Here is a 16,458-nt window from a genome sequence, read left to right as displayed (position 1 = left end):
TTTGGAGTGTGTCTGTCTGACCCAGATTGTTTGGGACTCAAAATCTCCACTGTTCTCTGAGGTTTGATTGATTGTGGTTTGGGTCTCCCAAGCAATGGGCTGCGGCGGAAAGGACTTTTAGCTCGATATCCCCACAGCCATAATCGAACGCGGTTCTGTGTGAGGCAGAGTTGGAAAACTGCCTGCTCAGTGGTGGCTCCAGGTTGCAGATGTGTGATAGCTGGTTCTCACAGAGATTTCAAAGTTTTAAGCAGCTTTTTAAAAACCACAGCTCTGCATATGAAAATCCAGCCTCTCAGCTTCTGTTTTACAAAACATGGGAAGATATGGACCTGTTTTTCACTTGACAAACTCTGGCTAAAGCAGAGTGAACACTGGCAGGGAAAAGTGTCCTGCCCTGTGCTATTTCATGCATCCTGCCAGCCCCAGGGCTCACAGCTCAGGAAAATGGTAGGCTTCTCCAGGAAAGACCCCTGGGCCTGGCTTTAGGAGATGTGAACCTGTCATTGTCATTCTGCTTTCAACTCATTGTGTGACCTTGGCCAAGTCACTCCCCCCTCACTACACCTTAGTTTCTTACCTGCAAACCAGGGAACCCACTGGCCTCATCTGACTCTCAGCAATGCTGGAATGATCTGAAACAGGGTAGTGGGAGCCTTTGATTGCCCACTGCAGAAAAGTAAGGAATGACTGCTAAATGTCGACTTCTATTTCCTGTTATTTATACCTTTATGGGACTGAATGCTTTCAGAACAAGTTCTGATAGGAGAAAAATCTTTGAATGCATCGAAGTGCTGAGAATGGAAGAGAAGAGAGTGTCTCATGGAGAAAAAAAAGCACAGCAAACAGAGATACTAAACTTGCTGAATCTGCAGTCTTCCTGCGAGAGCCTGGGGAATGTGAGAATTTGAAGATGATATTATTAACCACTCCTATTTTGTAAATAAGAAAATATAGGCCCAGAGGGAACACCAGCTTGGTCATCAGATCTGTTTATCAGTCCCAGAAACATGTGCCTCTGTGCATGTTCCCTGACCTCCCTGAGCCTCTGTTTCCTCACGTGTAAAGTGGGAATGTTGGAATTTATCTTGTAATGCATCGTGAAGGTTCAATTAGTTAACAGGCTATAAGCACCTAAAACATATTATAAATGTCCACTAAACAGCAGCTGCTATTACTAACTCAAATCAGGCACATGCTTATTGAACCACTGGTAAACAGGGAAGTAATTAAGAGAATGAGGCATATTGCTAATGGTATTTCCTTACCAGCAAAGAATTTTTCATGAAGCACAAGTGGCTCCTTTTACGTCCTGTTGCACGGAGGTAACTCGCCAGCATTTGCTACAAGATTCATAGGACAGCCCACAACACAGGCCCACATCAACAACACGTTCTGAAAGCCAGAGAAGGCATTAGTATTCCAAAGGGTTTGCGGAGTTGCACCAGTATGTGTTTCCCCTTCATATATCCTTAAAATTCAGCCCTCCTCAGCTCGAAAGGAGAAATCCAAGCCCAAAGAACACTTATTTATTTTTGATTTTCACTGCCTCGCATGCCTCTTTTCACCTCCACATCTGAATATCACAGCAAGAAGCGCTCAACTTCCTCTGGGTTCCTGAAGGCTGGAACGAATTAGCATTCCTGAAGTCAGTTCTTTTTTGGACTACACTCACTTTTCCTCTCCCAACAAAAATTTCTGTTCCAGAGAGGACTTTCTCAGCCACTCCTCTCCTAATGCAATTCTGTTTGACTTCCACCCAGCAGCTCCTGAAAGGAGTGCTGAGCCATGTCTCAGCAAGCATTTCCATCCTGAGCACCCACTTTCCGGCAGGAGATATTCCAGACGCATCTTAGCATCCAGTAATCATGCATTTAACCAAAGTGATTGACGTATCATTTTTTTTCCTTCTCCAATGTTTCCAGCCCATTAGTCTTATTTGTCTGCCTTGCAAAGGCCTCCCCCGGTCTGGATTCCTGCCAAATCAGTGAACGTACAAACACATGCATAAGTCAGACACACCTACACGCATATAGATGTGATAGGTACCAAGTCTGTGTCTGTGCTGAATATTCAACATTTCCTTCCCAGACTTCATGTCTCCTCAGAAGTTTTAGTCATCAGCTCCTTTCCTTCTTTCTTACCCCTTCTCTCTCCTTCCTTGTTTCCCTTTCTTCCTCCACTTATTTATTTTCTTTCTACCTTCCCCAGAAACTTCCACTTTGGGGGGATAGCCATCATAGAATCTCATATTCTTCAGTGCTAAAGGGCTGGAGAGAATATTTTATTTCATTTTATATTTTCTTTACTTTTAGAGAGGGGTAAATGGAGGGAGAAAGGGAGAGTGAGAAACACCGATGTGAGAGATAATTATCAATTGGTTGCCTCTCTACACCCACCAACTGGAGAGTGAACCTGCAACCCAGGCATTTGCCCTGACCAGGAATCAAACGGGCTTTTCAGAATGTAAAGCCCCGCCAACTGAGCCACACTGGGCAGGGCTGAGAGAATATTTTATATACTCCTCTCCCTTACTTTTGAGAAGTCCATGTGCCAGAAGGAAATCACATGCCATCAATGGCTTTCCTTTGCCCTTAGTATGGTTTTCAAGATCCACACCCCACCCAGCAGGGCACAGTCAGGACCCAGTCCACTGTGTCGACGGCCTCTCCTCCTCAGTCATCACCGTGTAACCACACAGGCCCTTCCGTTCCTGCCTCGGGCCTTGCCACGGGCTCTGCTCTCTTCCTGGGCGGGCCTTCACACAGGCACACGGGCCTTCTCCCTCGCCGCTCGCCCTGTTTGCTCCTTAGGTCTCACTCATACGGCACTCCTCTGACCTCCACCCTCACCTGCCCACTGCCGCCACGGCTCTCATCACAACGTGCAACCGGGTATGTATTTTAATGGCTAGTTGTTTAATGTTTCTATGCCTATTAGAAAGCAAGATCTCTAGGAACCGTGACCTTCCCTCTTTTTTCCACTCCTTCTTTGGCGCCATATACAGTGCCTGGAGTATGATGATAGCAACAAATATTCACAATAAAGTAACAGTGTCAAACATTTTTTTCAAAATGTGCTAGTTTTAGGCACACTATTCAAGGATTTTTTTTTTTTGCATGCGTTGACTAAATATTCACAATTATCCTGTGAGGTGGGTAGGATTATTACCCCATTTTGCAGTTAAAGAAGATGAGTGGTCAAGTCACTCACCCACGAGTATACAGCCAGAAAGCAGCAAAGCCAGTTTCTAACCCAGGCATTGACTCTCAAGCCCAAACCCTCAATGAGGCCGTGTTGTGCTTCTACTAAGCACTTCATCAATAGTTATCGAAATGATAAATGAAAAATATATCCACACTGGTTTAGTAGCATAACTGAGGTTAAAACCTAAATTGCTTGACTGATAATCCTCTTTCTATACAAACAGCCTCTCAGGTAGCACCAGAATATAGTAGAAAGACAGAAAATGATCAAGAAACTCTTCTGTAGCTGACAAGCACTATGGGAGAGACTCTGTGGTGTAGACTGTGGAGTGAAGTGGAAATTATCACTTCAGATTCAGGCAGGACCCAGTGTCAGAGGGAAAAACACCAAATTGGCTGAAGAGGTCTTACGATAATAAATCCGGTTCTCCAGAAACATCAAGTGGGCTTACCGTTATGATCACTAACAATTTAGATCATTCTTATGCTTTGGATAATACTTTTCAAACCTGATTCTAATGTGTCAGTAACCATCCGTCTTATAAAACTGCTGGTCAGAACTCCAGGACCAGAGCTCCAGGGGCGTGCCCGGCTCACTGCGACGTTCGCAGCATGTGGAACAGTGCCAAACTCATAATAGGTGCTCAATAAATATTCGTTGAATGAATTCATGGAAAATGTACACCAGCAAATCCATCAGTAGGCACATACTGAATATCTGTTATTAAGTTTGTGTAGTTCAAGACACAATGAGGAACACAATGAAAATGAGTCAGATTCCTTTCATGGAGCGGCCAGAATCTAGGGGGACTTAGAAGTACCTACCACTATCAGCAAAAGCCATCGTTATTGGGGAGTTGCTTTGTATAGGTTCTGTGCTATGTCTCTTTATAAATTATTAGGTTGTTTTTATACTTGCAACAACCTTAAACTGATGGCATTACTGCTAATCTTCACTTCCAGACACAGAAACTGAGGTTTGCAGATGATAGTTTCTCTGTTTTTTTCAAGTCACAAAGCCAGGAAGTGGTGGAGCTAGGATTTGAACTCAATTCTGTTTGACTCTGGAACCAACTGTGCCAAATGTATTCACCCCATCATGCTGAGGTCACCATCTGCAGATGAGAGGAATGTTGGGACTGTAAGAGTTGGCAGGATTGAGGGTAGAGGCAGGGACAGAAGCAGCAATACAAGTACAGCTACTCAGCCTTTCCAGAGAAGCATGTGCTTGCCTGGGTCTGAAACATTCCCATTCTTCGCCTGCCACTAGCCTACATGGTGTTTAGGTCCTGGATTCAGGGACACTCCCTCCTGCAAGGCTTCATGAGCCCTGCAGAGCAGGTGAGCTGTGCCCTCCTTTGCGCTCCCTCTGGAACCCTTTCTGACTTCTAATCATAATCCTCCTTACCCTGAATTCTGATCACCTGTGTTCCTCCAGGGTCTCTTGCCCTAGCACAGTACCTAGTATATAATATGCTATTTAATACATATTTATAGAGTGAATGATTTTCAGGCAGAACGTGTTACCAGATGAAATTCAGCTAATATACAACATAATTCAAAAGGAGAGCATTTGGGGGCATTAACTGAAGCTTCAGGACAAAGAACCTCCGAAAAGTTGAGTTGGGGGGGTGCATACACAGTGCCACATGGCTCAGACATCGTAGTCACCGTGGGTGAGTGGCAAGCCACAGCCAGTCCCAGATCTACCAATGGGCAAAGCCTCATGTACACACCCACAGGCGGCAGGGAGCTCTCATTCAGGGACCTGCTGTCAGTGATGCCTGTTCCCCCCCCCTCCGCTGCTCACAGGCTTCTCAGGCCCATGACTGGGGTCGTCACTGTGGGAAAGCTGAGGCCAGAGCTAGATACGCAGCTAATCTTGTCAAAATGTGTGGAAGTCAAGTCATCGAAGAAAATTCAACACCACGAAACTTCCTAACTAAAATACGTGGTATTCATATCAAGAATAAGTATTTGGAGAAAACCTCTTTATTCTGTTAAATTACGATGAAGGCAGAAGAACAAGAACCATGAAAGGCAACCTTTTACTCAGAATTACCTGACGTGGACTTTCACTCCCACTTGAATGGCCCCATTGGTTCTAATCCATGAAGTTAACAGCCGGTGAGCCAGGTCTTAAAATCCATGATTGGATGATTGATTGGCAAGGTAAAGAAAAGAACTTTAGAGGATGTTTCATATAATTCATCAGCTTACTACTGGCCTGAAGATACTCTAACGATTGCAAAAGATGTCATTAAAGAATTCACAGATGATGGTGTTAGGGCCTTGGAACTTGACAGGGAAGCTTCTGAACAAGAAACACGTCAAAGAGAAAATGCTACAGGAATGACCAAAAAGCCACGTGTAAATCATACCTGAGGGTATGACACAGTCCAACACAGAAAACACAGACATTGCTATTAGGTATATGACAGCAATGGACAGAAGTGGCTTTTCCACAGCAAGGACACTGTTAAATTTCCTGGCGAGTTCTTCCTTTCTACTGAGGATACAGTTCTTGGCCTTGACCTCAGTAGAGACCCTACCACAGGACAAGGAAAGACTTCTTGGAACCTCTTTTAGGAGCCAAAATGCAGTTCTGAAGTTGGCACTGCATTTTTCAGAAATTCTAAATGAAATATAAAAAAGAAACACAAGGGCTCCTGAATCTGCTTCCAAACTGATAGACACAAGACACTTCCCAACCCCTCAAAGGGGAAGGCGTTGTCAGGCAACACCAGCACCACTGGACAAGGGCTCAGGGTTTCAGGTTCTCCAGACAGCCCTGTCCCTCCCCCCCTGGACTGTAGGATGCAACCCATGTGTGAAGTAGTACCATTCTAAAAATATAAATATTATTTAAAATTTTTTTAAATAAAGTTTAGTTAGGGGGCATGTACTCATTTAAGATTCCTGTCTCTGGATTTTTGGGTTGTGGGAACCTAAGCAAGTTACGTACTCTCTCTGAACCTCAACTTTCTCATCTATACCTTGAGATCATAAAATTTGGATTGCAGGGAAGATGAAATGAGGTAATACATTACTAAGTCAGGAGGGCACTCTGTTCTTTACATATAACCTAGTGCCTGTCTTGGCCATTGCTTCTAGTGCTGCTCCTTGTCTAGTTTTACCAGGGAAAGTTGGAAGAATAAGGCATTTCAGACAGAAGGACACTTCTGAGTAAAAGCACAGATGTATGAAAAAACATGCTGCCTTTGGGCATAAAGATGATTCATGGCATTGACCAGAAAGCCTGTGGATATTTAATGCTGAGAGATTCCTCTGAGCCAAGGAATCAAATACTCAAAGAATTAGAGATCTAGTGAGAGCATGCTATATTCCTGCTTTTAAAAGCCAAAAACCGAAATGACTAGTCTAGTGTGTGTCTGAGTCCAGGATGTCAGACTTTTCTGCTATACATACAGGTGAGGCTCTGCAGTGGCTGCCATTTTGCTCACAGGAAGTGGGTGAATCAGCCCTTTGGTCCCCTGGGAATGTGGGCTGCTGATGCTCATTCTTTCCAGGGAAGCGTGGTGTGTCATTAGCCACCTTTTTTTATTTGGAAGCATGACACCAGCATTGCCTCTGTCTCTAGCCATCTAGTCTTTTCCTAAGGTTTGCTGGGCAGAAACATGAAAAGCTGTGATTTGGTCCATGCGACTGGGACCAGGGAGAGTGGGTGTGCGGGAATGCATGGTCCCTTAACTGGTCCCCTTGCCTTTGAGAGAGCCACTGACTTTCAGTCCATGACACAAATAAAGTGTACTTAGGGGTCAGCCATTCCTCTCAGACCTGCAGTGGGTCTCCATGGCTGATTGAAATTGCTTATCTTTCCCTTTATGTCTATTATTTGAGTCTGCCTTCCTTTCTATCTGTTCTCCTTTAAGTCCTGCTGATTCACTCTGCGCCTGCCCCCTAAACAGCTGGCAGCACTACCACCTACCCCTCCCGCCTGTCACACACACACACCATGATTCTGGCTTCTGATTTTCCTCAAACCGTCTCTTAAACTTAGAATGCCCACATCCTATTATATAATTATCAAAGGAGCTTAGATTTATGTGTGGGATGGAGGTAGCGACAACTTGAAAGTAACAAAGTACTATTTGGTTTCTGGTATGTTGGTTTTCTTCCCAAAGATAACATATTCGGTTTAAAATCTGGCTTAGTTTTGTCACTTTAGAAAGGGTAGAAGTGGACAGACTAGAAATCTCTGGGGTTAGGATGGAGGAGTTGGTAGGCAGAATCCAGGGTTTAAACTTTCTAATTAAGAATATTACTACCCATGGGATAGCTTGCATTTTATCTCACATGCATTTCCATTTCACTAGCTTTCAGACTTTAAACAATCTTAAAATTTTGTCAAACGTCAGTATATAAATTCAGAATACAATGTTTTCTAAGCCAGTTGAAAGAATTACATCATTCTTGCACCCTGTAGGCATGTTCACTACAAAGCTGTACGAATGTGAGCTAAGTGACTTAACAGGCTTTGTCATTGAACCTGGTCATTGGTCACTGAACCACAGATGTCAGACAGAAAGAGCAGCAGCTGAGTGGAGACTGGATGAGTGGACAGTGACTGCCGACAAAGGGGGGATAAGAGCAGACAAGAAAGGAGGGCCCAGCAGGGACTACAGACTCACTGAGCCTGAAGCTGTCTGGGAACCAGAACAAACAAACAAAAAATAAAATGCCCTGCCACTGCAAGAGTCCTCAAAGGAGTCGTCAGCTCCACTAGTGCTCCTCGTTATTAATCAGCAACCAGACAGAATGTGGCTCCTATGCATCAGGTTCCATTCCAGAAATTTAAGGAGAATGGGGACAAGCAGAAAACACAGTGTCTAGCTCCAGAAGTATTTACCATCGGTGACACTGCTACACTGCCAAAGTAAACTTGTATACATTAAGCTCTTTTTATAAAAGCAGGGGCACATATAGAACTAGGTTTGGTTTCTCTCTCTAAAATATTTAAAATTATTTAGTCACAAGAGATATTTGTTTACTTTTTCAAAGATGCTATTTTCTGACAATGCTAATAATGGAAGCATTTCTGAATAATGACCTCACACAGCTCACTCAGCTGTCTCTCTGCAGACTTAGATAACATTCAGCCATGACCTCGCTTGGGCCAGGAGCAGATCTTAACGCTTGATAAAGTTGTGCTCAGAAATGCAGTTTGGATTCAACTATTTCCCCTCTTTACTGATAACTTCTCTAATAAAAGAAAATGTCTCACTCAAGGTGTTTACTTTCCCCAAGATTCTTCGGGAATGGGGCCATTGCAACTATGAGTCATTAGACAAAATGAAAGTTGAATCCTGAAATGGATAAATCAGGAACCTGCAAACTCAATTTATATTTAAGGCATTGGAACACTGTGGTTATTTTATTCCACCAAGCCAGTCATGTAGAGTCAAGGAGTCTCAAGATCTTACTTTCAAAAGGCTGATTTGGGGCACTGTTCCCTTGGGCAAGACCTCCTCTATAAAGGCACTTCAAGAAGTTCTAAAAAGTGGGTGCTGTGACGTGGCCCGTGGTACTGGGAAGAAAGATGGATTGCCACTCCTATAACATGGAAGGTATAGGTGAGGGTGAGTGAACATTATGGGAGTCTCATCAAGGCAACAGGCAGAACCAAGAACAGCTACTTATCGAAAATGGAAAAAGGAATATGTATTTTTGTCTCACTGTACACAAAATTTCTTTTTAGAAAAATAATGAGTAGGAAAAATTAAGAGTGGGAAAATGCTACTACCATTGTTTGGCCTTTCTGCACTCCTCATATCTGAGGCTGGGCAGGACAAACATGGCAAAAACATTGAATCTGGAGCCTGGAAATGTAAGTTCAAGTGCAGGCTCTGCAGCTGACAGTTTGAACTCACTGTTGACCTTCAGAACATTCCCTTATTCCAGAGCATCCACCTCTTGCCTATGATATAAGGCAGCAGTCCCCAAACTTTTGGGCACCAGAGACCAGTTTCTTAGAACACAATTTTTCCACAGACTAAAGGGGGATTGTTTCAGGATAATTGGAGTGCATTACATTCAAGCTCACCTCCTACTGTACGGCCTGATTCCTAACAGGCCCAGACTGGTACCGGTCCACAGTCTGGAGTCTGGGGACCCCTGATAAAAGGAAATTAGATGAAGCCTCTGTGTTTTTTCCCATTTCTAGCATTCTATGGTTCCAATGATGAACTAAAACAAGAATCATGTTTTTTTATACATAAAACACAATAAAATGTATGCAGTGAAGTGACCTATAAATTCTGCTTAACTTTAAATGTGAATTAGATGCAAATGCAGAACAAAATATTCAGGTGAAAATCATTACCCTCTGTAGATTAGGAAGTATAATGTGGTTCTTTTGCAGTGCGAAGAACGAGTCTTACACAAGCTAAAATAAGCACTGAAAAATGTAGGGAGAAGCAGATACTACTGTGGACTAAGCTTTCTTCCCTTTAGTGAGACTTTTTCTTTTCTGTTTTTGTACCCATACTTAGAGAGAGGACAAGTGTTCCCAAGATTCTACACGGGACAGTGGCACAAGCACTTGAAGTAACATCAGATCCCCTGAGCACAGTTATAAGTAATGCCATTGTTATGACCTCTATAATGACACAGATACATACAGCCCAGAGGACCTGCATGTATACAGCTGGCTCCTGGTTAACCTGGGATACTATCTACGTGTCCTGAGAAAAACAAAAATGTATCCAATTGTCGCACGTGACCTGGACCTAAGAAAAATAGCCTGGGAGCCAGAGAATTCATACTTATTGGGTGCTACAACTTGTGTTCGCATTTAACATATTTTCTTTCATTTAGACTAAAAAGAGCCCCATCAGAACACAGTTCTTAAACATTATCTGATTTCCTGATTCCTACCGTAAAAGAGGGAAAGTGAACCTTGGAAGCGTTAGGTAAGGCCTCCCAGCGCATAAGTAAGGCCAGCTGACAGTGAAAGGTTTCCTCACCCCACGTCCCAGGTCCCACCCTGACTTTGCTGGTATCTGGCTGTGGTATGTGAATGAAATTGCTTAAATTCTTGAATCTCAGCTCACTCACCTGTTAAAAATCACAAAAACCAACTAACCAACCAACCCCAAAGTGACTATATCGCCTCTGCTCTGGCTCCATGGTTTGTGGCTGGTCTTCACAGGGCCACAGTCAATTCGTTGGGAATGGTGCCTTTCACAGTCACGAAGCACAATGGGCTTGGACTCTAAGACGTCCATGTACAATGTCAAAGCTTATGTAAATCGTATTACATATTTACACATCTGTATCGTTTGAGAAAAGGGTCCAAAGCTTTCCTGATGCTATCAATGGAATCTATATTCCCAAATGCCTAAAAACCTTACAATTAGTAGGTCTCTTTATCATGCCTTCCAGCTCAAAGCATCTGCAACCACCTGAAATTAAGGTTTAGTACATGAAGGGAGCTCAAGGCAGAACTGACTCTTGCACAGAAACTATGTGGTGTCATGGAAAGAGACCTGGCAAAGAATTGAGGATTCTGGGCCCTGGTTTACTCTGCTTTGTCATTCAAAGAGAGATGCTAATTCCTGCCTGCCTTCCCTAAAGCAGTTACTGCAAGAATCAAATGTGGTAACATAGATGAAAGCACTCTGGAAAAACATAAAGTATCCTGCAAAAGTATGCTATTAACTGTGAGATATTAAACTATCAAGAAATTTCACTAGTTGTCAACTGAGAAAGAAGGAAAAGTTTCAAGCTCCATCAGCAAAATTTAGAAGCCTTGCTTTTTCATCCTTCAGCAAGGTCCTGCAGCTGACAATTAAACGTGTAAGTTTTCTTGACTGTAATGAGAATTAGTTGCAAGTGTAGCTTGCAGGATTCAGATGGAGATCATCACCAACCTGGGAGCTAAGAAATAGGACTCATGGTATTTTCCCTAGGCAAAACTGTTCCTCTTTTATCTCCTTTATTCTGTTAGTGGTTCCCAAAGAACAGTCCAGGACCAGCAGCATGAAACCTGTTAGAAATGCAAATTACCAAGCCCCAACCCACTGACTCAAAAATTTTGGAGGTGGGCCCAGCAGTCTGCATTTAACAGACCTCCCAGGCTATTGGCCATGGGCACTCAAAGGGAATGGTGGGGCCTCAGTGATGTGGAAGAGTACCTAGTGTAGGGCCCTACAAGGTTGGAGTCAGCAAAGGTTGGGCTGGTGGACAACAGTGTTAGCGAACTTGATAGGTGTGGCCCAAAACATGCCTAAATAGGCCTCTTATGTATATGGCCCCATGTTAGGTTTTATGAGAAAGAAATATGGCTCTATTTCAAGGAATGCAATTCTCTTAAAATTTAGAAGATAACAGATAGCTCTGGCATCCTTGGCAGCCAGAGAATAACAGCAATCCAAAATTAAACCATACACATGTCAAAGTTAGCTCCATAGTAAGCTTTCTTCTCTGAAACTCACAATGATGGAACATGAGAATATATATGAAAATAACCCATGTTTATTAAGCATTTATCCTATGCTTAGCACTGTTCTAAGTGATTGTTACGTGTTGATGGTGCTAGTTATTTATGTGCTACTTATCAGAGTCCAGCAAAGAGCCCAGGACCTATGCTAGACTCTGAAAAACACAGCTGTTCACAGGAGCTCTCACACCAATCACAGAAAATTAAAAGAAATGAGCCCATTAAAAAAAAATGCCAAACAATGCCCTGGCTGGTGTAGCTCAGTGGATTGAGCACGGGCCTGCGAACCAAGGGATCGAGGTTCGATTCCCAGTCAGGGCACGTGCCCGGGTTGCAGGCCAGTTCCCAGCAGGGAATGCATGAGAGGCAACCACACATTGATGTTTCTCTCCCTCTATCCTCCCCTTCCCCCTCTACAGATGAATAAATAAAATCTTAAAAAAAAAAAAAGAAAAAAAGAAATGAGCCCATTGATTCTCCAGTGAGAAGGGGTATGAAGAACAAGTTCAGGGTGTTTTCAGAGGCCTGAGGCTGCTACACTCAGTCTTACATAAATAGAGGTTTCTCAAAGGAGGAAATGCCTAAATTTAGACTTCTAAAGGATGAGAGGATTGGTCGTTTCAGAGCAGGGAAATCTGAGACTTAGGGCACTTAGACAACTGTACTCCAGGTCGTGTATCAATTGGTAGTGTTGGAATTTGAACACAGGTCAAGCCAATTCCAAAACCCTTGCTTTTAACCATTATGGTGAGGCCAGAAAATAGGTGTTACCAAGTCTTTCAAGTCTGATAAATTGGTAGTGGCTTCCAGGAATGCTGATGATGAGGACTCTGAGGCCTTAACTGGGCTCAACTGGAAAGAATGCCATGATCAATTAGTGAAGCCTGCCTTGGGTGCGGGAGAAGGGAGCATGTGTGTCATGCATTTGCTGACTCTGCACTACACAGCACAAAGAGGGAGAGACCTGCAGGGCTGTTTCTTGCTCAGATTGTCCCCGACTTCAAGGAAAGTCTAGCTCCACAGAATCAGCAGGGGCTTATTATATGTTACTAGGCGGGAGTAAGTGACAGCTCCGGATATTGTAAGCTGATAGGGATTCAGTGAGAAAGGGAATAAAGTTTTCTTTAAAAAGTGAAGACATTGATTAAGTGTTACAATGAAAAACAAACAGCAATAAAGCACAATCAATCTTGTAACTCCACTACACTTCAAAATTTATAGGTCAATTCAGTTTTCATTTTTACCTCTGTAACTTCCATCAATGTGGAAGGTGTTGATAGGACAGAAGAATGGCATTGTTGGCAAGCAATGGGATCTACACGTGTCATGACAGCTCCATCATGCCCAGGAGAGGCTTAAATTTAGAAATGCCACCCAAAAAGTATGCATGCAATATAGCTAATGGCTCATCTGTGGAGTAGTTTGGAAACTGAGATAAGTCAGAGGAGTTGAGAAGGTAGCTTGTCTAGCAAAGATAATAATAAGTTAGAGCCAAATTTGATTTACGTGTGATTTATGGTGTCTGTAAGATGGGTGTGTGAGCTCTTTGAAAGCTTATCCAATATTGTTTCCACCAGATATTAAGCCAATGTGCAAATTAAAACAATACTAATGAATAACAACAACAGAACAACCATCACCAAATTGGTCCCAATAATCAAAAGGAAACAAACAGGTACCTCGAGTCAGTCAGTAGTTGGAAATTACTTCCAAATAAATTTCCTTTGCAAAAAAAGTATTTTTTTCCTCCCTGTCTCACCTTCACATTTAACTGTTATAAATACTTTTTATCCTCAACATTAACATTATTTTTTTTAATGACTCATGTATTGGAAATACAGATCAAAAGAAGATGACCTCCCCCAGAGTCCCAAGGTCATAGCTGCTTGCCACCGGGGCATCTCTCTGCAGAAAGGCTGTTGTAGGAACAATCGCCTCTCGTGAACCACGGCTTGGCGAGCACTGCACCCCCGCTTTCAGAGGCTCTCTTTGTAGTTAAAGGCAGCCTTGGTGCCACCGTCTGAACAAGCAGCCCCCCACGCAGAGCTGTGTCTGCTTATTCAGCTCTTCTAAAGCCCCACCCACAGCCAGGAGAAAGTAGCTTTCTCAAGTCCTCCTCCCCCAAGGCATTTACATCAGGGAAGATGGATGGGGAAGCTTATCACCTTAAGATTTACCTTATCTTACTGTGGAAGACAGCATTTGGCAGTACCAGGAATCAAAACAGTTCTCTGGTCGAGTCATGCTGACCAGCACAGAATTATCTGATTCATTTTACATTTTAAACATTCCCTGAAACCTCAGCAAAGGGGAAGCACAGCCATAGCCAGTGGAAAAAAGGCTTTGGAGGTACAAGCTCACAAGGACTCGACCTTTTCTCATCAACCCCCACTCCCAGATTAGATAATCACATGGCGAACTACTAGAAATGGCTTCTAGGTACAGGGTTCCTGTGTATCTCAGTTATCTTCTGTGTACAAATACCAATGTGAAGAAAGTGTTCTAGAGCCCAAGATTTGAGGACTCCAGCTTAGAGTAAGTGTTAAATGAAAAAAAAAGAAAACCATTGAAAGGTTTTCATTTAATACCTTCGGGACCCAGAAGCTTCTCCTTTGCAGGACTCCTGATCCTCTCATGCAGCAAAGGAATACCAAGTCAGTTCAGAAACACAGCCTATTGGCTGTGTAATTTATTCATGTCCTTCATCCTTGGTAGGCTGCTGGATACATGTACCTAATACATCTCTATTCTTTGAGCAATATTGTTGCTGCAGCTTAGCTGTGTGTTGTCATTTGCCCCACCCTTCTGTCCTTACTTTAGGTAGGGGCTGTTTTCTCCTTCGTTCTGAGGAGAGAGTGAGCCCAGTGTTTTGGGTAAAGCCCAGGGTTGCTGGTAGTGTTGTGATCTGGTTTCAGTTCCTACTGCTGACACCATGCAGCGTGACTGCAGACCAGCATCTTTCCCTCTCTGGGCAGCCCAATTATCCAACATCAGTGTAGGACGGCTGATCTCTAAGGACATTCCCACTAGGATTTAGTGGGAACTAGAGTCCTGGGGCCACTTGAATTCAGTGTAACTAGGATTTGCTGGCTGACTTTGTCTTTGGTCAAGTGCTGCCCTGGGCCCTACTGCGGACATGCTTATGTCGGAGCTCTGTCCGTGGCCACGGCACCCCAAGGCAAGCAGGGAGTGAGACGAGAAAAACAAGTTCACAAAGACCTCCAGTGCAGAGCAGAACACACTGTGTGCTGTGAGCAAAGTACAAATGATTACAGGGTCCAAAAGAGGCAGAAATTGTGTCTATTTATGAAAAGTCAGAATAACAATTTACAGCATTTCAGATGAGCCTTGGCAGAAAGAGAATTCAAACAGACGCAGAGTTGTTTCTATAGCAACATTTACTGAGCCCGTATCTTGCTGCCAGCCATTATTCTGAGCACTTTACACATAATAGCTCATCTTTTGAGATTAAGACTATGATTATTCCCAATCCTGCACATGAAGAAACTGAGGCATAGACAGTGTAAGTAGCAGGCTCAGGCTCACACCATGAGCAAGTGGCAACTGCCAGGCTCAAACCCAGGCGAGCTGGGGCCCACACCCAGTATCAGTCTGGAGCCTCTACCGACTCTCACATACGCAAAGTCCCTGAACCTGGAGACCGGAGGAGAGGGCCTTCCTACTGCACAGATGAGTTTTGTGGCCCTGGGCAAGTCCTTTCACGTCTCTGATCTTCCAGTTTCTTCCCTGAAACAGCAGTGACAGGTACTTGCCTCAGCGGGTTGCTATAATGATTCAGCAAAATGGCTTATACTATAAAAATATTTTAAGTGATGCAAAGTCCTACATAATTTTAAATAATAGAGGAAAGCAGAAGGAACTGCATGAACAAAAGTGGGGAGGTGGTAAAATGTAGGCACGTAGTTAGAGCAGAATAACCACCTACTTTGCCCCATGAGTAAGTGCTACTAGATGGGTTGGATTAGAGTTGCTTCCCAACTGTTGCACCATGGCTGGTACTTTCCACTCAAAGTCTTGCTTCCTCTCCTCTCTACCAGCTATGCTAGGCCTTGACTCTGCTCTATGAGTATGGAGAATAATAAATTTAGCCTACGTCCTGGCTGGTGTAGGTCAATGGATTGAACGCAGGCCTGTGAACCAATGCATCGCTGGTTTGATTCCCATTCAGGGCACATGCCTGGGTTGCAGGCCATATCCCCAGTATGGGGTGTGCTGGAGGCAACCATACGTTGATGTTTCACTCCCTCTCTTTCTCCCTCCCTTACCCATCTCTCTAAAATAAATAAATAAATAAAATATTTTAATAAATAAATCTAGCCTATTTTCCTCATGCTTTGTACTGCTGAAGCCCACCCCAGAATGCCAGTGCAGTTCTCACCAGCATTTAAGTTCAAGGGAAGCATTTGAAGGAAAGGACTAGACCCTTAACCCTCATTACTAATATAGACATTGGCCTATTAATTTTAGCAGAATTAGCTCACATAGGAGTAATGCCGTGGAACCATTAGAAAGGAGTAGAAACTTGTCGGCATAAAGAGACAGACTCATCTCAGCAGAGTCTGTGTACCAAAATGTGTTACTGTTGCCTTCTCAATACCAGCAGAGTAGCATCTTCAGGTGGTGCCCAGGTTACCACAGGGAGAGTAGGAAAGCTGAAATGCTACACAATGGTTAAACCCAAGAAAAGGTTTGTAGCTCAAGGGACACTCAGTAGGAGATACACTGGACTGGGGTCAGAAAATCTGAGTTAGAGCCCTAGCTTGGCTGATT

General features: G+C 43.5%; 1 protein-coding gene and 1 pseudogene across 2 annotated transcripts in view; both read left to right on the top strand.

Moving 5' to 3' along the window:
* GRIA1 (glutamate ionotropic receptor AMPA type subunit 1) overlaps positions 1-16,458 on the top strand; it is a 274,653-nt gene that overhangs the window by 105,753 nt on the left and 152,442 nt on the right. The gene's annotated exons all lie outside the window — the stretch shown is intronic.
* Positions 5,217-5,896, top strand: LOC119057965 (adenosine deaminase-like protein; annotated as a pseudogene).

The sequence above is a fragment of the Artibeus jamaicensis genome, unplaced genomic scaffold, assembly GCF_021234435.1.
Source record: "Artibeus jamaicensis isolate MK-2021 breed Jamaican fruit bat unplaced genomic scaffold, CSHL_Jam_final contig_432, whole genome shotgun sequence".
In the NCBI taxonomy this organism is placed as follows: Eukaryota; Metazoa; Chordata; class Mammalia; order Chiroptera; family Phyllostomidae; genus Artibeus; species Artibeus jamaicensis.
This window is presented reverse-complemented; position numbering and strand designations above follow the sequence as displayed.